Below are 13,649 nucleotides of genomic sequence, written 5' to 3'. Positions count from 1 at the left end.
AAGAAACAGTAAGCTTTCTATAGAAGTGCATCCTGGGGCATTAGAAAGGGATCGGGTCACTTGCATGAGCCAATAATCCGTTTCTAATACCTAGCGTTCACCCGCTAACTTCCGCATTTACATTGTTTTCCATGACCTGTATCACCTAAAATATTTAGCTGTTGCTCCTTGATCTAAACCATTACTCTTGACCTTTTAACTTTAAAAAGGCAAATTATATCGCTGTTTGTCACCAAAGACACAGTAGTGTTTCTGTGCAGGATAACTACATCTTTGGAATATACTGAAACCCTACCCCTGTGGCCTTAGGGCTGCTTTGGCTTGTTACCAGGAGGACAGGTGGATGGAAGGGCGGGGGGAGATGCCTGTATGTGAGGGGCGGATGCATATGTGTGTACAAGGAGGCCGCTATTGTAAAGAGAAGCACGGCACAAAACTAGGCCAAAAAAAACGTAACCAAGAAACAAAGCTCAAACAGGAACTTGATAAAGAAGTTACTTGTTCTTTTCTTCTTCTTCTTCTTTTTCTTTTTTTTCCCATTAACGTTTTTGGTCAGATCCTTAATGTTATATGAAAACAGAACTATTGCCTGTGAACCAACTTACTAAACAAATAGCAGCTGTAGTAAAACATCTGTTTGGGAAAGAGGAAATATAAACTCATAAAATCAAATGAAGGCAATGCGATTCGTACTTTCACAAATATGTGAATGTTGGACATATGGTGCAGTTTGCAAAAGATTATCAATCATTCTATTAAAAAACAAAGTGCAAAACAGGTATTACTGTGATTTCCACACAACATAATAGCCAGTATCTGAATAAGATTTTAGAAAATGGTATATGAATAATTCTCAGGAATGAGAGGCACTATTCCCATCTCCCTTGCAAAAGAAGTGTTTAAAATGAAAGATAGCATTATATCTAAAAACATTTCTATATATCTATACTGTCACCAAAAGTGGAAAGATTGGTATAATATAAGTAACATAATAAGTAACGTAATATGAAGACTAAATAAAATAATAATAACAATAGGAACGAAAAATCGTATGTGGAACTTGGGAAAGGCATTTGCTAGATTATGCACAGACTTGCCCTCTAGTTCATTAGGGTCAAAGCGATTTGCCTTCTGAGATCAATCATTAGAGGACCTCTACTAAAAATTTCAATGAAACTATGAAAAAGAAAAGTAAGGGAAAGACTGGGTTTCATCCTTATGTACCCAGCCTGGAAGAAAAGCACAAATCAATAAAGAGAGCTTAGATTAAAAAAATGAAACAAAACAAAACACAAAAACATCTTCTGAAGAAGTTGCTGTTATTTTCATAGGAAGGGAAAAGCTGATCTTCTGGTTTGTTTGTACCGCTTTGCTGCCCCTGCTCTCCTTCCTTCTCTTTGATTCACAGAGTTTAAGTTAAAACCAAAGAAAGACATAATACATCCGAAACCAAAATCACATCACTAGTGTATAGCAGATCTGAGAGTGGTAATAAATGTCAGAGCTGTAAAAGCAAAGGCAAGCAGCTAGGTTCCTTTTTTTTTTCTTCCTTTCTTTCCATACTTAAAAGTGAAATACCTAGCTGTTATCTTGGTGCCTGCAGAGCCTCCCCATTGTATTCAATAATACAAGAGGCTTCTTATCAGCAGCTGGGGTGACTGATTGGAGCTGTGATATGTTTAGACAATGCACTGTATTTAACTGAATTTACAGATGCCCCAACTCAGGCGTGGTAGTAAACGCCAGAGACTAATAGGAAATTAAACATGTACAATGGACTAACTCCATTTGCTCTCACAGTGTAATGTGTTTAGTTAACTTACTCATAGTCACACTTTATCTTTTTCTCTATGGATTCCCTGGGATATGTTTCAAATTGGCCAGAGATTAAATCTTCTTTTCAATTTTTTTGTTACCATTTTATTGCCGCTTTCCCTTATTATGGGGCCCTCTTTCTCTTGCAGAGATAAGCTAAACAAGATGACCCTCAGTCCTCCCCCACCGACCCAATTATCAGATAGTCAGCAAGGAATGCCAGGCTACAGGATTCCATAATATTAATATTAATATAACATGAGAGGAACAAAAATCAGTCACTTATTTGAAAGCAATGGTGTATTTAACTCATTTGAAATTTAAATGTGAATTTTAATGTACCTGGTATGTAACACATACATACAGAGTGGGAGCAGCATGCCCAGGCCATTCGGAGAATTGTTTTAACTCTTCATTGTTTCATAGATTTGCTCACAAAAACAGCTGCAAGTAGACATGTGTCTACGTGCACGCACAGCCCAACTGTTGAGGGGGAAGGAAGAGTTGTCACAGTGCTCTAGTACTTTCCATCTGGTTAACAGAGAAAGAGGATTTATCGTTAGATAAATCCACAGATGGTTCTGTAGATCTTCTTTGAAAGAGGTTGTTCAGAGAGAACCCTCTCGTTATACGAGAGCCACTGAATCCATAATGGTTTTGTTGTCCTTAGGAAACCGTAAAGAATTTCTACATTCATGAAAGCATGTTACCTAGAGAGCATAAAGGAAATCTCTAGTCTATTCTGATCACATGTGGACTCCTGAGAGGGTTCAAGATAGTCCCATCTCAACGCTGACCACATCCCCACCTGCCCATGACCCTGACCTTGAGAAAAGTGGAGTTACATACTGAAAAAACTGGCGACAAAGGTTGACATGAGGCTACATCATGGTGACCTCTGATTCACTTGTTTATATTTATTATGCGGACAAGCAAAAACATTTTTTTGCATCAGTCTTTCTTACAAAGCCAAGAAGTAAGGAAATCTAGAGCAAACACGATGGTCTGGAAAGGTGGACAGAGTGGATGGTTTCCTGGCAATTTACATGCTTCAAAATCTAAAGAATGAAACTGGACAGAAAGAAGGTACAACATAAACCCTATGTGTACATATTCACACCTACTTCTGAAAGACCAACCCCTGGACCCTACCACTGAGCAGCCCCATTCTGATATACAGGAGACCCAAGCCAGTGACCGTGGCCTTCATTTTACATCATCTTCTCCATTCTCTATTTCCGCAATAGCCCTTATTACTGAGTGCACAAACTATTTTATCAGAATCTTGCATCTAATGAGACGTATAAATATTTAAACAAAATGGAAAAGAAACATGTGACTATGATGATCAAATGCTAAGTGCCTGAATATCAGAGTCCTTTCAATCAATTTTTAAATCGGCTTTTTTTAAAGCAAGGATGGAACCAGATGAAGACACTAAAACCACACATATCCACACAAAACCACTATAACCCCGGCTTATAGAATTAATCATCCCAAAGCATTACTACCCCCATGCCCAGATCCAAACTTAGCTCTGTGGAAAGAGCAAAATGGCATGGAGTACTAATGTCATTTGAAAATCAAGTAATAATCAAATAACCATTACTCAGTAAAACAGACTTCATAGTATTATGAACTGAGCAGTCCAATAAATGTTACTTCTCTTAATCAGTTCTGATTGGTATTTGCTATAGGAGACACAGACAAATCTTTGACCAATCTTTAATTAGTATCACTGATGAAATATTTATTCTTTTAATTTGAATTTAGAAACCCAATAAAGCCATGTTTGCATCTTTTATCAACTTAAATATTATCCTCCTTTATTGCTTTTGTCATGACTGCAGATTCTGAAAATGTTCTCCCGAAACAATGCATATTTCACATATGCATAGTTGCCCTGGTCTCATTGTTTTTAGGGCAAATATTTAATATAGGCATTCAGGTCATAAATTCATTTCAGTCCTCTTTCTGAGGGGATCATGCAGTAGATTTCCTCTAAGTGTCAAGAGAGAAAAGGAAGATATTTTTAGACATCCGAAGACCTTCTTAGGGAATCATAGATTCACCAAATCGTACCTAATCCTCCCTGGAGTTCCGGGGGTTCAATTCACAGAAACGGTGGGGCTGGGCAACATTACCGGGCCCTTGTGTCTAGGGCCCAGACACTGAACTCAGAAGCCAGTGTTCTATATTTGGTTCTACAACCGATGGGCTGCCACCTTTAGCTTAACCCGTCTCCCAACCACAGACACAGTTACACAGTTCCCAAGTCTGATGGTTCAATGGGGATTGGAGCTCATTTAAAATAGCAGAAATCACCAAGCATATTATTAAAATCTAATGAAGCAATCAGATTGCACCTTGTTCCAAGAACACCTTTACCAATTTCCTCTAGTCCACAAAACACCTCTGAAATTAGTAATATCCAGAATACTCTAGGAAACAAAACAAAACAAAACACAGGAGAGACTGTATCTTCTGAGAGTTACACAAACAAATAACATAGATGTCCTCTGTATTGCTCAGAGGAATTTGCAGGACTGGAATATCTCCCCTAGTTATTGGTTTTGAATTTTCTTTCACCTTCTCTCTTGCATTCTAGAATCTCCAATGAAAGCTACCTCTTTGTGACAAATCTATTACAAATGGGTGTTTGTAATGTGTAGAACATCAGATGTTCAAACAAGCTGTGCTTTTTCATCTATTACATGTACTTGATAGCACCATCTACTCTGCTACCTAGAAGTTTCAGGTACACTTACTCCTGAGATTATTATGCATGAGATTATCAACTTTTTCTCAGAAACTGGGTCATACTAGCTTTTGTTTGCTATTGTATATTTAAAACCCAGCACAATGCCTGGCACATAAACATCAAATGAGGAGAACACAGATCTTTTCTCAAGGAAGCCAACACTTAGTGTGTACTTGTCTCTAGGGAACCTTTGATGGCGTCTACCTGGGAGACTGCGCTTCGTCCTTGACACAGCTTCTGCTGCAGAGTCCTGACCTCCAGGTGGGTGCAGACTCTGATACTCCTACATTCTTACTTCTATCCAGAAACCACAAAAACAACAACTGAGGTTTTCATGTTTCCGCAAGATCTGTTTTGTGAAAAAATGCCGAGTAGGATCCCTAACGCTTTTAATCAGGTTCAATAAAACAGAATACTCTGGGATTCAGGACATAATCTTCACTGAAATCCATTTTAGAAGTAACAAGCCTACTTTTTTCTTAAAATAATCTGCCATGAAAAGATAGGAGACACAAATATAAAAATAACCTTATTATTGATACACTAGCTAACGTGTATGTTGTGTATGCTGCCATTTCCTGTCAAAATCTTCATTAGTCGCTAATACTGTCAAACAAAATCTGGGCCCACAATTCTATTTGGTGGTGGCTGTCAGGTTATATTTTGCACATTTCAGTATTATTTAAAAGTACTTTTCCATATTTAGTATATGATGGCTTACTGTACCTTTCCACCGGCATTTATCACCTCTCAAGATTGATCAGTCTCTACGAAAGTGAAGTTCACTGTCACAGAAGGGCCTAGCCCTCATTTATTTCCCTGTACAGTATTTGGTACAGAGCGGAATGTACAATAGTAGATGTGCCTTCAATGTAAAGGTCACACACTTAGAAATAGAAATATAAGTTATTAAAATAGACTTATAATCTTTAAAAACATCAAGTGCCCTTAAAGTCTACATAATTGTACAAAATTCAATGTGTATATTTTCTTTTGCTCCAGGTTCCAAAATGATCCTAAAGATGCTGCCGTCTCCCAAACCAGAATTCCAGTTGTTGGCAGGATTCACCATTGAGTTTAGAAAACTACAGGCTTACAGATCCCCATCAACCAACTTTATCCTTGCCTAATTTACCCATCTCTGTAGTAAGTTAAGTCAATGTAGCTTATGGGGCCTTGAAGGCATTTAAAGGATATTTAGAGGAGTATTTTTTTTTTCTTCATTTGATTTAGCTACAGCACGATAAGACCATGTTAATTTGTTTTTCTTCTGCATCTCCTTACTAATGATTAGGACAGGCTCTAAACATGAATGCTGGAGAGAGAGGTGTGCTGTAAGTGCCTAAAGCGGTGAATTTGGTTCCCACCACCCCATGTTCAGCTCTGCCACTTACTATCTATGTGACTTTGGGCAGGATACCCAAACACTCTATCTCTAAGGATATGAGGATAATAAGTGCTGCTGAAATACACACACACACACACACACACACACAATCTGTTTACAGTACTGAGTACTTATCAGGTGCAAAGCATTGTCTTAAGATCTTTACATTTACTAACTTATTCCTTACACCAATCCTATGAGGAAAAAAGCAAAGGCAACAGAGCACATAGTGGCTAAGTAAATGCCCAGGTTTTCTCAAACAAAAGTGGTAGAACTGGGATCTAGCTGTTTTACTGCCTCTGAGGGATATAACTAAGATTATAAAAAGCATCTAGGACCAAGTTTGGCACACAGTAGGTCCTTAATATAAATGGTAGGGTCTTCTTTCTCTCTGTCTCTCTCTTCCTTGTGTTTCCTTGTCACAGAAATCAATCGCCAGATTGTCTTAGACGAGCCTGAAGGATAAATTCAACTGGTATAAAGAGCCTAGCCTAGTCACTAGAGATAAAATCTCATGAGTATATATAAATATTAAGCCTACTAACAAATATAATGCACCTATAAACACACACACACACACACACACACACACACACACGCACACAATTCAAGTTAAGCCTCCAAAGAAACTTCCTGGAATAACCCTTGCCAATGAGTTTATCATCAATACTGATGGAAAATGGACTCAGGTCACAAACACTATGCTGGGTTTAGGGGCAGGAAGAGAGGAGGTCAGACAAGAATAAAACTTATTGCCTGCCTTCAAGGGCCCAGAATCCACTGGGGGACTCTTTTTAATAACTCACTGTAATATATTTTGTACTACACTAGAGGTATGTAAAAAAAAAAAAACAACCTATGGGAATGTAGAGCAAGAAACAATTAATTCTGCCAGAGGATTCAGGAAGTCTTCACAAAATGGAAGTGATTTCTTTGAGACGTGTTGAATTTCTCTAGGCAAAGACACAGGTGAGAAGGGCACTCCAGGTTGAGAGAATGAATAAGCAGAGACACGGAGGCATGGAGAGCCTGCGACGTGCCAGCAGTCGTGAGAAGAGCGGGGTGGCTAAAACATACCGCAGCTGAAGGAGGCCAGGGAGGTCAACTGGGTTCTAAGTGTGAATGGCCGCTTAGACAACTGGTAGGGGGTTTGGACTTTATCCTGTGCAGTGCGAAAGTCCGGAACAGAAGGCACCGTAGACACATAGACCAATGGAGATTACTTCATAGCCTGGGTGATAAAGGAAAACAATCTATACTAAAGTAGCAGCAAGGGGGAGACTTCCCTGGTGGTCCAGTGGTTAAGACTCTGCGCTTCCACTGCAGGGGGCAGGGGTTTGATCCCCGGTCAGGGAACTAAGATCCCTCATGCCCCATGGCTCAGACAAAAAAATAAAAAAATACAGTGGCAAGGGGGGATGAGTAGAAAGAGATGCAGTCAAAGGATCTTCTGTAGGTAGAATCCACTAGGCTTAGTAACTGAAGAGATGGAGGGGTTAGAAAAAGACGAATGCCAGGAGGTGTCTGATGACAGTAGTCTATAAACTTGATGCTCTGAATATTTACTCTTGCTTGAAAAGAAAGGAAGGGAGAAGGAAGGAAGGGAAGAAGGAAAGTAGGAAGGACTTGCCTTTGAGGAACTGATGCAATTCTAAGGTGCTGTAAAATGGAAGCAGAAGAGTAGACATCCTGAGTTACAGTAAAGGGCACCTAAGGGCACTTGTTGGTGGCCCTACATCACTTCCCAAAATACATACACAATGTAACACAACACCCTTTATCTTCTTTTCTCCATTCCTCTTTCTTCTACCTCCTTCTTCTCCTTCCCTCTTTCCCTTCCCTCTTCTGTGTAGTCTGTCCTAGGCCCAAATACATCAGCAGAGCTTAGCTCTACAAGGTGGGAAGAATCCATAATACTCTGCTCTCTCGTTTCCCTCACACTAACATTAGTGTCACAACCACAATTTACTTGACACTCCTCAGAATCCCATTATAAAAATTCAGGTTCTTCCAAAACTGCTTTGTGGGACTTATTGAACCTAAAAGCTCAGCTATGTTTACCCCTGAGCCTGCGGCCTCAAAGTGGAATAACTTAATAAATGGACGCGGCAGAGACACCTTTATGCTTCCTATGCAAATACTGCTTAGAAAAGCCATTAATGGGAATTATGGAAGGAGAAAGCCAACTAAATACATGGGCCAGAATAAGCAGGATGACTCAGTTGGCCTTCAGGGCCCTTCTCCTCTGCTGGTAATTTTATTAGAACCATTGCCAGTGAAGAAATTTGGAGCTTTTCGAATTGAACTGTAAATTGTTCCTGCTTTCCATGGGATCCTAAAGCAATTTCAGGGGGAATTTTTCTTTGGTTTGTGGATTGATTCCCTGTGGACTGGGGGAAGTCCTTTGGAAATTTCTGGGTTACTCCTGGGGATTTTTCCCAAAATGGATTCTTCTTTAGAAATAGTTTGGTTATTAATTTTTAAAAATATTGGAAACTTTTTGTATAAAAATGTGTAGCATGTCCCCAAGTTTCTGTTTACAGGAGTCATAAAAACACTATTATAATGGTAATATCTTATAATGGTGGAAACGTTTATACTCATGGTTATAAAACCCTGTATTACTGCTTTGATCTCTGCAGTAAGAAGTTATTGTTTTAAAAACAAGACACTGAATGTGTTTTTGACAATTCTTCATTACCCAATTTATTTTTGGCAGAAGTGCTATAAAGTGTTTCCTTTTTATTTATAAAAATATATTATTTGTGATTCTGGGAAAAAGACTATGAAATGACATGGAAAGCACCTTAAAATGTTTGTCTGTGAGACCACTTAAAGGCTCATAAAAACTATTTTGATGTAACGTTTATTGTGTTCTATCATCACGTCATTCATTTTATTTAAAAGTGCATGCCTCTTTCCACATCCCAATTTTAACAAAATCATCTTTTACTGTTCACATCATGCTCAGAAAACTTCAGGTGGCATTAATAATGCCGCCCATTCACACCTGAAACTAACACAATATTGTAAATCAACTGTGGTTTAATAAAAATAATAAAATAAAATAATGCTGACCGTTCACAGTGGCAATATAAAAAAACTCCTTTAACCTTCTCCTCTGTTGTTTCTCTTGCAGCCAAAGTTCCAACACTAACAACAACAAAATGTTGTTTAAAAGATGATAGATATGGGGAATGACACTCGATACTTTGTAATAACCTATAAGAGAATCTGAAAAAGAATATATATACACACACATATATATGTAAAATTGAATCACTTTGCTATACGCCCGAAACTAACACGACATGGTAAATCAACTATACTTCGATTAAAAAATAAATTTAAAAAAAAGATGATAGATATGAATGGGAGAATTGTTTTTCGTTTTCTAAGAACGATATCTCATTACACTCATAAGCTTTCATTTCATTGTTAGCCTCTTAACCCAAATAGGTTTCCTTTTGCTATTTTCCCTGCTCTGTCACAAGTTTCCCAAGAGAGTCTTTTCTTGGTTTGCAACTCCTGTACAGTAAAATATCACTTCTGGTGTCTCCACAGGGCCACAATGTCCAGGCTACACGAAATTTGAAGTCCTTTCTCCCTGACTCCACACCCTGCTTTACAAAAACACACCATTTGCAGATCAAAGAGAGACGATTTATGCTTTCATCCAGCTGACGGACGATTAAATTAAAACAGATCAGCAGTGCAGTGCACGGGCAGGTGGCTCCCACCACCACTGTCGGCCTCAGAGCGATTAAATTGTGGCGGAGATGGAGGGTCTTCCGCTCCCATTCCCGCACTTACAGATCAAACGGTGACAAATGAGATGTTACCGCTCTTGTAAAGCAGGGCGACAATCTGTCAAAATCCAACATAATTTGTGACCCTCTGTGACATCCTCTTTCTCTCTTTTTTTTTTTTTTTGACATTTGAATACAGTGACTGTACTTGAGTCAAGTCCATTTAAGTGAATATAGTCAATTGTATCTAAAGGAATACAGCCTGTTAGCGCCAACATGGTAGCTGAATATGTATCTGGTGAGTACTCCAGCGACCCTTTGTGTTAAGTGCATACCATTAACAATGAATTCTGATTTTTTCCAAGTTATATAATTTGATGTCTTGACAGCCCAGACACTTAAAGCACTACTATTTGTTTTAAATGGCTTTATTTTATTGTTTAAATGTCAGTATCAAAATAAAGTAATGCATACAGCCTTGTCAGTTCTAGTACAGGGGGAAGTATTCCCGTTGAGGAGAGTCTTGAAAGAGTTTGTTCTAAAAATGGACTCAAAAGTCAATTGCAATGTCTCTTGGCTGAATCCTTAAATGACTCATGAAACATATTTATACCACATTTTCTGTTTAGCTGGTGCATTTAATAAGGCACTGAAGCATAAACAGCAAAGGGAGCATAGCATCTTAACTTACTGAAGTTGACATCATTGCCAGGTTAAAAAAAAAAAAATTACTGACTATGGAAAATGACTGAGGGATGTTTGATAGAACCCACAGCCCAGATAAATGAACAGACCTCTCCGTGGGCTTTAATTGTAACATCTGCTGAATTATTATAGGTGGCTTAGTCTTAAAGGAAGAAAATAAAAGATTCAAGGCACTGATGGAGGATAGTTTCCAATATTTTTAACTACTAGAATGACAGGGAGAATTGATTCTCTCACCCCTCTACTCCATTCAGACCTGTTTGGGGTTTACGAGCCTGTCACATTTCGGAAAAGCCGTTGACTTTCTACGTCAAAGTGGCTAAAGACTTTTCCCAAAAGACTTCTGTTGACCACAAACTTTTAGGCAGGGTAATGCCAACCTTCAGGGAAATCACTCTGAAATAACTTTGTTTACAAAGAATAAAAGTATATCTAGACTCTTTGAGCACTTTTTTTTTAGGGTTATACTTTAAGGTTCTCGGGCATAAAATGTTTTTCTGCTGTGTAGCTCATTCTGTGATCTGCCAAAGTGGGTGGGCTCAAGTTATTCTGCTCATCCTGGTTTATTTCCTTACCTCTGGACTTGTTTGCCCACATTTTAAAGTAACTGTCCAGCTTGATTACAAGCCCTGTTGATGACTTGGCTTCAGAAACCCAGCTGGCTAAAGAGTAGACCCCAGTTTATGGGATTTCAGAGTAATGAGCTGAGACAGAAACTTCACCTCCATTTTTGGCACACGGCATTGTGATATACACTAATCTACCCTTATTATGATGGACCTTTATATCCTCTCTAGGTTTTAATGCCTGTCATCACTCTATTGTTACCCAGATGAGGAAAGGGAGAATATGAGCCTCAAGACCTACAGACCTTGTCTATTAAAGCCAGGGTCTCAAGCCAGTCTGAACACATAAGAAGAGCCATGGATTTACTTTCTACAGCCAGGAAAAGGCATTTCACCCCCGAAAAGGGATCCAGCGTCTATGGCCAGCAGCTCTACTGTGTCAGGAGTTACTAGAGGGTCGCTGCAGTGGATGATCACAGAAGAAAGTCTACAGTAAGTCCCCTACACACGAACCTTCAAGTTGCGAACTTTCAAAGATGTGAACGTGCATTCGCATGTCTAATCACGTATGGCGTGAGTGAAACTGCAGCTTGCCCTCTGTCTCCTATCGTTGACGATCCTTCAGCTCTACCATCTCCCACCTTCTCTCCCTCCTCCAGTCAGTAACTCTTCTTGCCTGTTCACTCGATGCCAGCCCCTATATGCCAGCTGTTGTATCAATACTGTGTTATTGTACTTTTCAAGGTACTGTACTGTACTGTAAGATTAAAAATGTTTTCTTTATTTCTTGTGTTTGTTTGTCTTTTATGTATTATTTGTGTGAAAAGTATTATAAACCTATTACAGTAAGGTACTATACAGCCAATTGTGATAGTTGGGTACCTAGGTTAACTTTGTTGGACTTATGAACAAATTGGACTTACAAACGCGCTCTAGGAAAGGAACTCGTTCATATGTAGGGGACTTACTGTATTGGGGTTTGGCTCCACTACTGTGTGTCTGTAGATTTCTAGACTGTAACTCCCACAGAGTTACCCTAACCTGCTGTGTGAGTGGCTTTTGTTATCACTGAAAGCCTACCAACAGGTTGGTAGTTAATATCGTGCTTAGTGAAATAAGCCAGACAGAGAAAGACAAACACTATCATGTCACTTATACGTGGGATCTAAAAAAACAATACAAATGAATGTATATGCAAAACAGAAACAGACTCACAGATAGAATAACCCAGTCGTTATGAAAGAGGAGAGGAAAGGGGGAGGGGCAAATTAGGGGTATGGGATGAAGAGATACAAACTACTGTGTATAAAATAGTTAAGTGACAAGGATATACTGTATAGCACAGGGAATTATAGCCATTATGTTGTAAAAACTTTTAATGGAGTATAATCTGTAAAAATACCAAATCACCATAGTGTACACATGAAACTAACATAATATTGTAAATCACCTATACTTCAGTTTTTATAAAAGTATGTTCTTCTCTGAACCAGTTGGAAAATGGGTATAAAAAAATAGAAAATGCAGGTTTGCCAAATGTCCTCTTCACAGTAATCCTTCCCAAGTCAAAAAATGCCACGTGAAAAATTTTAGAAAGATTGACTTTTATTTTCCCTTCATCCCATCTAGCACTTTCTCCATATTGTTTATAAATGCAAATAGGTTAGAATTGTACCTATTGTGATTGACAAACAGCAGTCATTGGGGTGGCCAACTGGCCTGCATTTGTTAACAGATTACTTCTACTCCTGTGAGTTCTGTCTGGCTCCTGGGTCTGCAAAGGCCTTTGCTGATTTTATAACCTGCCACAAAGCAACGAGCTGATCTCTATTCCTCACTTTCCTCTCTCTTCTCTCACTTTCCTGCTTTTGATGTAGATTCTCCATTAGACACAGGGGATATAAAGCAGGTTTTCACCTTTGCCTGGAAGTAAGCACAAGGGGAGGAAAGAGGAAGGTGGCAGAAATATTCTGAACTTTAAAATCTTCCCTCTACCTCCAAGATGAGGATAAATGTCCCCCAAAGATTCCCTGAGATACACGCACAGACAGCTCTCCCCCCACAGGGATCTCCTGGCACCTCAGGGATTTTTTTTTTTTTCTTTTTCTTCTTTTGATGGAATATAAGACTCTCAGTGTATGTAGAGATCTTTTCAAGCAAGACTACTGTTCTGTATCTGTCAAATGACATCTTTATAAGATAAAACTCATCTGATCTGTTTCTTTTCAACGTCTTCAATGTTTGCTATAATATGTTAATTATATGTGAACTTTCCTACCTCTAACAATTTCTCAGACTTTCCTTAGCTAAAGCTCGCATCTTCCCGTGTAACTTTTCCAGCAACAGAACACAAGTGCATCTGAGTGGCTGATGTTGACCAAACTGGAGACCACTTGAGAATGTCACTAAAAGAACAGTGGCTGAAGCTTATAAATAGGTGACACTATTGATAAAGCATCAACAAAATGCTTCATGCTGTGAAACATAAAGCCCAAGCAGTCATATTGTTAAAAACCTGTTCCTGTGTCTAATGTCTACATAAATAGCATGAACGCAATCTCATGAGCTGCTTTGTTTGGTCTCAAGCTAATGACAGGCGCAGGAGAGGAAACTTTTCCTACTAATTGCTGGTCTGCTTTAAAAACAACAACAACAAAACAAAAAAA

The 13,649-nt window shown here is 38.8% G+C and overlaps 1 protein-coding gene and 1 long non-coding RNA gene across 4 annotated transcripts in view; one reads left to right on the top strand and one right to left on the bottom strand.

Annotated features, from left to right (window-relative positions):
- LOC130708104 (uncharacterized) overlaps positions 1–11,766 on the top strand; it is a 45,137-nt gene extending 33,371 nt beyond the window's left edge. The window contains exons 2-5 of one of the 3 annotated variants that reach the window (XR_009008146.1): positions 4,424–4,573; positions 4,760–4,837; positions 5,579–5,722; positions 11,215–11,766. This is a non-coding gene — a long non-coding RNA (uncharacterized LOC130708104). Of the gene's footprint in view, positions 1–4,423; positions 4,574–4,759; positions 4,838–5,578; positions 5,723–9,102; positions 9,391–9,527; positions 9,684–11,214 lie in introns of those variants that run through there. The other 2 variants (XR_009008145.1, XR_009008147.1) reach the window with 2 other exon arrangements.
- The window catches only part of LOC130708096 (uncharacterized), a 312,771-nt gene that overhangs the window by 107,477 nt on the left and 191,645 nt on the right, over positions 1–13,649 (bottom strand).

The sequence above is a fragment of the Balaenoptera acutorostrata genome, chromosome 1 (assembly GCF_949987535.1).
Source record: "Balaenoptera acutorostrata chromosome 1, mBalAcu1.1, whole genome shotgun sequence".
Classification (NCBI taxonomy): Eukaryota; Metazoa; Chordata; class Mammalia; order Artiodactyla; family Balaenopteridae; genus Balaenoptera; species Balaenoptera acutorostrata.
This window is presented reverse-complemented; position numbering and strand designations above follow the sequence as displayed.